Here is a 6,989-nt window from a genome sequence, read left to right as displayed (position 1 = left end):
CTGAGTGTCCTCTAAACGATGCAATTTGTTTGACCCACCTAGCTTATATACTCCGGCCGCTAGAGGTCGCAGAAGGGTGGAAAAACACCTGTGTGCAGGGCAAAATGACTCATGGTGCATTCTATAGGATTCCCACGCTCCTGGTGGTGGTTGGCGGGTGGTTGATGGTGATAATGGAAGCCCCGAGTGTCCTCTAGGTGATCCACTTGGTTTCATCCCCCCCGCTCATATACCCCCTTAACAGGAAACACAAAAAAGGTAAAAAGTAGAAATTTTGAAATTTTCACTTTTTTGTTGATTGCCACTCACCTGTTCAACCTATATCTGAGATTGATGTCTCTAATTAACGTGCACCTGTGCGGCTACATGAATCAAATAGTTTGCGCCATCTTAGATCACCCTGTTTAGGCGCTAATGGCCGCAAAAGGGTGACACGTTAAATTCCAAAGTGTTTTTTGGTGAATTGCCACGCCCCTATTGGTGGTAGGCGGGTGATTGATGATGCAAATGGAAGCCCTGAGTGTCCTCTAAACGATGCAATTTGTTTGACCCACCTAGCTTATATACTCCGGCCGCTAGAGGTCGCAGAAGGGTGGAAAAACACCTGTGTGCAGGGCAAAATGACTCATGGTGCATTCTATAGGATTCTCACGCTCCTGGTGGTGGTAGGCGGGTGGTTGATGGTGATAATGGAAGCCCCGAGTGTCCTCTAGGTGATCCACTTGGTTTCATCCCCCCCGCTCATATACCCCCTTAACAGGAAACACAAAAAAGGTAAAAAGTAGAAATTTTGAAATTTTCACTTTTTTGTTGATTGCCACTCACCTGTTCAACCTATATCTGAGATTGATGTCTCTAATTAACGTGCACCTGTGCGGCTACATGAATCAAATAGTTTGCGCCATCTTAGATCACCCTGTTTAGGCGCTAATGGCCGCAAAAGGGTGACACGTTAAATTCCAAAGTGTTTTTTGGTGAATTGCCACGCCCCTATTGGTGGTAGGCGGGTGATTGATGATGCAAATGGAAGCCCTGAGTGTCCTCTAAACGATGCAATTTGTTTGACCCACCTAGCTTATATACTCCGGCCGCTAGAGGTCGCAGAAGGGTGGAAAAACACCTGTGTGCAGGGCAAAATGACTCATGGTGCATTCTATAGGATTCCCACGCTCCTGGTGGTGGTTGGCGGGTGGTTGATGGTGATAATGGAAGCCCCGAGTGTCCTCTAGGTGATCCACTTGGTTTCATCCCCCCCGCTCATATACCCCCTTAACAGGAAACACAAAAAAGGTAAAAAGTAGAAATTTTGAAATTTTCACTTTTTTGTTGATTGCCACTCACCTGTTCAACCTATATCTGAGATTGATGTCTCTAATTAACGTGCACCTGTGCGGCTACATGAATCAAATAGTTTGCGCCATCTTAGATCACCCTGTTTAGGCGCTAATGGCCGCAAAAGGGTGACACGTTAAATTCCAAAGTGTTTTTTGGTGAATTGCCACGCCCCTATTGGTGGTAGGCGGGTGATTGATGATGCAAATGGAAGCCCTGAGTGTCCTCTAAACGATGCAATTTGTTTGACCCACCTAGCTTATATACTCCGGCCGCTAGAGGTCGCAGAAGGGTGGAAAAACACCTGTGTGCAGGGCAAAATGACTCATGGTGCATTCTATAGGATTCCCACGCTCCTGGTGGTGGTTGGCGGGTGGTTGATGGTGATAATGGAAGCCCCGAGTGTCCTCTAGGTGATCCACTTGGTTTCATCCCCCCCGCTCATATACCCCCTTAACAGGAAACACAAAAAAGGTAAAAAGTAGAAATTTTGAAATTTTCACTTTTTTGTTGATTGCCACTCACCTGTTCAACCTATATCTGAGATTGATGTCTCTAATTAACGTGCACCTGTGCGGCTACATGAATCAAATAGTTTGCGCCATCTTAGATCACCCTGTTTAGGCGCTAATGGCCGCAAAAGGGTGACACGTTAAATTCCAAAGTGTTTTTTGGTGAATTGCCACGCCCCTATTGGTGGTAGGCGGGTGATTGATGATGCAAATGGAAGCCCTGAGTGTCCTCTAAACGATGCAATTTGTTTGACCCACCTAGCTTATATACTCCGGCCGCTAGAGGTCGCAGAAGGGTGGAAAAACACCTGTGTGCAGGGCAAAATGACTCATGGTGCATTCTATAGGATTCTCACGCTCCTGGTGGTGGTAGGCGGGTGGTTGATGGTGATAATGGAAGCCCCGAGTGTCCTCTAGGTGATCCACTTGGTTTCATCCCCCCCGCTCATATACCCCCTTAACAGGAAACACAAAAAAGGTAAAAAGTAGAAATTTTGAAATTTTCACTTTTTTGTTGATTGCCACTCACCTGTTCAACCTATATCTGAGATTGATGTCTCTAATTAACGTGCACCTGTGCGGCTACATGAATCAAATAGTTTGCGCCATCTTAGATCACCCTGTTTAGGCGCTAATGGCCGCAAAAGGGTGACACGTTAAATTCCAAAGTGTTTTTTGGTGAATTGCCACGCCCCTATTGGTGGTAGGCGGGTGATTGATGATGCAAATGGAAGCCCTGAGTGTCCTCTAAACGATGCAATTTGTTTGACCCACCTAGCTTATATACTCCGGCCGCTAGAGGTCGCAGAAGGGTGGAAAAACACCTGTGTGCAGGGCAAAATGACTCATGGTGCATTCTATAGGATTCCCACGCTCCTGGTGGTGGTTGGCGGGTGGTTGATGGTGATAATGGAAGCCCCGAGTGTCCTCTAGGTGATCCACTTGGTTTCATCCCCCCCGCTCATATACCCCCTTAACAGGAAACACAAAAAAGGTAAAAAGTAGAAATTTTGAAATTTTCACTTTTTTGTTGATTGCCACTCACCTGTTCAACCTATATCTGAGATTGATGTCTCTAATTAACGTGCACCTGTGCGGCTACATGAATCAAATAGTTTGCGCCATCTTAGATCACCCTGTTTAGGCGCTAATGGCCGCAAAAGGGTGACACGTTAAATTCCAAAGTGTTTTTTGGTGAATTGCCACGCCCCTATTGGTGGTAGGCGGGTGATTGATGATGCAAATGGAAGCCCTGAGTGTCCTCTAAACGATGCAATTTGTTTGACCCACCTAGCTTATATACTCCGGCCGCTAGAGGTCGCAGAAGGGTGGAAAAACACCTGTGTGCAGGGCAAAATGACTCATGGTGCATTCTATAGGATTCTCACGCTCCTGGTGGTGGTAGGCGGGTGGTTGATGGTGATAATGGAAGCCCCGAGTGTCCTCTAGGTGATCCACTTGGTTTCATCCCCCCCGCTCATATACCCCCTTAACAGGAAACACAAAAAAGGTAAAAAGTAGAAATTTTGAAATTTTCACTTTTTTGTTGATTGCCACTCACCTGTTCAACCTATATCTGAGATTGATGTCTCTAATTAACGTGCACCTGTGCGGCTACATGAATCAAATAGTTTGCGCCATCTTAGATCACCCTGTTTAGGCGCTAATGGCCGCAAAAGGGTGACACGTTAAATTCCAAAGTGTTTTTTGGTGAATTGCCACGCCCCTATTGGTGGTAGGCGGGTGATTGATGATGCAAATGGAAGCCCTGAGTGTCCTCTAAACGATGCAATTTGTTTGACCCACCTAGCTTATATACTCCGGCCGCTAGAGGTCGCAGAAGGGTGGAAAAACACCTGTGTGCAGGGCAAAATGACTCATGGTGCATTCTATAGGATTCTCACGCTCCTGGTGGTGGTAGGCGGGTGGTTGATGGTGATAATGGAAGCCCCGAGTGTCCTCTAGGTGATCCACTTGGTTTCATCCCCCCCGCTCATATACCCCCTTAACAGGAAACACAAAAAAGGTAAAAAGTAGAAATTTTGAAATTTTCACTTTTTTGTTGATTGCCACTCACCTGTTCAACCTATATCTGAGATTGATGTCTCTAATTAACGTGCACCTGTGCGGCTACATGAATCAAATAGTTTGCGCCATCTTAGATCACCCTGTTTAGGCGCTAATGGCCGCAAAAGGGTGACACGTTAAATTCCAAAGTGTTTTTTGGTGAATTGCCACGCCCCTATTGGTGGTAGGCGGGTGATTGATGATGCAAATGGAAGCCCTGAGTGTCCTCTAAACGATGCAATTTGTTTGACCCACCTAGCTTATATACTCCGGCCGCTAGAGGTCGCAGAAGGGTGGAAAAACACCTGTGTGCAGGGCAAAATGACTCATGGTGCATTCTATAGGATTCCCACGCTCCTGGTGGTGGTTGGCGGGTGGTTGATGGTGATAATGGAAGCCCCGAGTGTCCTCTAGGTGATCCACTTGGTTTCATCCCCCCCGCTCATATACCCCCTTAACAGGAAACACAAAAAAGGTAAAAAGTAGAAATTTTGAAATTTTCACTTTTTTGTTGATTGCCACTCACCTGTTCAACCTATATCTGAGATTGATGTCTCTAATTAACGTGCACCTGTGCGGCTACATGAATCAAATAGTTTGCGCCATCTTAGATCACCCTGTTTAGGCGCTAATGGCCGCAAAAGGGTGACACGTTAAATTCCAAAGTGTTTTTTGGTGAATTGCCACGCCCCTATTGGTGGTAGGCGGGTGATTGATGATGCAAATGGAAGCCCTGAGTGTCCTCTAAACGATGCAATTTGTTTGACCCACCTAGCTTATATACTCCGGCCGCTAGAGGTCGCAGAAGGGTGGAAAAACACCTGTGTGCAGGGCAAAATGACTCATGGTGCATTCTATAGGATTCTCACGCTCCTGGTGGTGGTAGGCGGGTGGTTGATGGTGATAATGGAAGCCCCGAGTGTCCTCTAGGTGATCCACTTGGTTTCATCCCCCCCGCTCATATACCCCCTTAACAGGAAACACAAAAAAGGTAAAAAGTAGAAATTTTGAAATTTTCACTTTTTTGTTGATTGCCACTCACCTGTTCAACCTATATCTGAGATTGATGTCTCTAATTAACGTGCACCTGTGCGGCTACATGAATCAAATAGTTTGCGCCATCTTAGATCACCCTGTTTAGGCGCTAATGGCCGCAAAAGGGTGACACGTTAAATTCCAAAGTGTTTTTTGGTGAATTGCCACGCCCCTATTGGTGGTAGGCGGGTGATTGATGATGCAAATGGAAGCCCTGAGTGTCCTCTAAACGATGCAATTTGTTTGACCCACCTAGCTTATATACTCCGGCCGCTAGAGGTCGCAGAAGGGTGGAAAAACACCTGTGTGCAGGGCAAAATGACTCATGGTGCATTCTATAGGATTCCCACGCTCCTGGTGGTGGTTGGCGGGTGGTTGATGGTGATAATGGAAGCCCCGAGTGTCCTCTAGGTGATCCACTTGGTTTCATCCCCCCCGCTCATATACCCCCTTAACAGGAAACACAAAAAAGGTAAAAAGTAGAAATTTTGAAATTTTCACTTTTTTGTTGATTGCCACTCACCTGTTCAACCTATATCTGAGATTGATGTCTCTAATTAACGTGCACCTGTGCGGCTACATGAATCAAATAGTTTGCGCCATCTTAGATCACCCTGTTTAGGCGCTAATGGCCGCAAAAGGGTGACACGTTAAATTCCAAAGTGTTTTTTGGTGAATTGCCACGCCCCTATTGGTGGTAGGCGGGTGATTGATGATGCAAATGGAAGCCCTGAGTGTCCTCTAAACGATGCAATTTGTTTGACCCACCTAGCTTATATACTCCGGCCGCTAGAGGTCGCAGAAGGGTGGAAAAACACCTGTGTGCAGGGCAAAATGACTCATGGTGCATTCTATAGGATTCTCACGCTCCTGGTGGTGGTAGGCGGGTGGTTGATGGTGATAATGGAAGCCCCGAGTGTCCTCTAGGTGATCCACTTGGTTTCATCCCCCCCGCTCATATACCCCCTTAACAGGAAACACAAAAAAGGTAAAAAGTAGAAATTTTGAAATTTTCACTTTTTTGTTGATTGCCACTCACCTGTTCAACCTATATCTGAGATTGATGTCTCTAATTAACGTGCACCTGTGCGGCTACATGAATCAAATAGTTTGCGCCATCTTAGATCACCCTGTTTAGGCGCTAATGGCCGCAAAAGGGTGACACGTTAAATTCCAAAGTGTTTTTTGGTGAATTGCCACGCCCCTATTGGTGGTAGGCGGGTGATTGATGATGCAAATGGAAGCCCTGAGTGTCCTCTAAACGATGCAATTTGTTTGACCCACCTAGCTTATATACTCCGGCCGCTAGAGGTCGCAGAAGGGTGGAAAAACACCTGTGTGCAGGGCAAAATGACTCATGGTGCATTCTATAGGATTCCCACGCTCCTGGTGGTGGTTGGCGGGTGGTTGATGGTGATAATGGAAGCCCCGAGTGTCCTCTAGGTGATCCACTTGGTTTCATCCCCCCCGCTCATATACCCCCTTAACAGGAAACACAAAAAAGGTAAAAAGTAGAAATTTTGAAATTTTCACTTTTTTGTTGATTGCCACTCACCTGTTCAACCTATATCTGAGATTGATGTCTCTAATTAACGTGCACCTGTGCGGCTACATGAATCAAATAGTTTGCGCCATCTTAGATCACCCTGTTTAGGCGCTAATGGCCGCAAAAGGGTGACACGTTAAATTCCAAAGTGTTTTTTGGTGAATTGCCACGCCCCTATTGGTGGTAGGCGGGTGATTGATGATGCAAATGGAAGCCCTGAGTGTCCTCTAAACGATGCAATTTGTTTGACCCACCTAGCTTATATACTCCGGCCGCTAGAGGTCGCAGAAGGGTGGAAAAACACCTGTGTGCAGGGCAAAATGACTCATGGTGCATTCTATAGGATTCCCACGCTCCTGGTGGTGGTTGGCGGGTGGTTGATGGTGATAATGGAAGCCCCGAGTGTCCTCTAGGTGATCCACTTGGTTTCATCCCCCCCGCTCATATACCCCCTTAACAGGAAACACAAAAAAGGTAAAAAGTAGAAATTTTGAAAT

The sequence above is a fragment of the Bactrocera oleae genome, chromosome 4 (assembly GCF_042242935.1).
Source record: "Bactrocera oleae isolate idBacOlea1 chromosome 4, idBacOlea1, whole genome shotgun sequence".
Classification (NCBI taxonomy): Eukaryota; Metazoa; Arthropoda; class Insecta; order Diptera; family Tephritidae; genus Bactrocera; species Bactrocera oleae.
The sequence above is the reverse complement of the archived record's forward strand: the minus strand, read 5'-3'. Positions refer to the sequence as shown.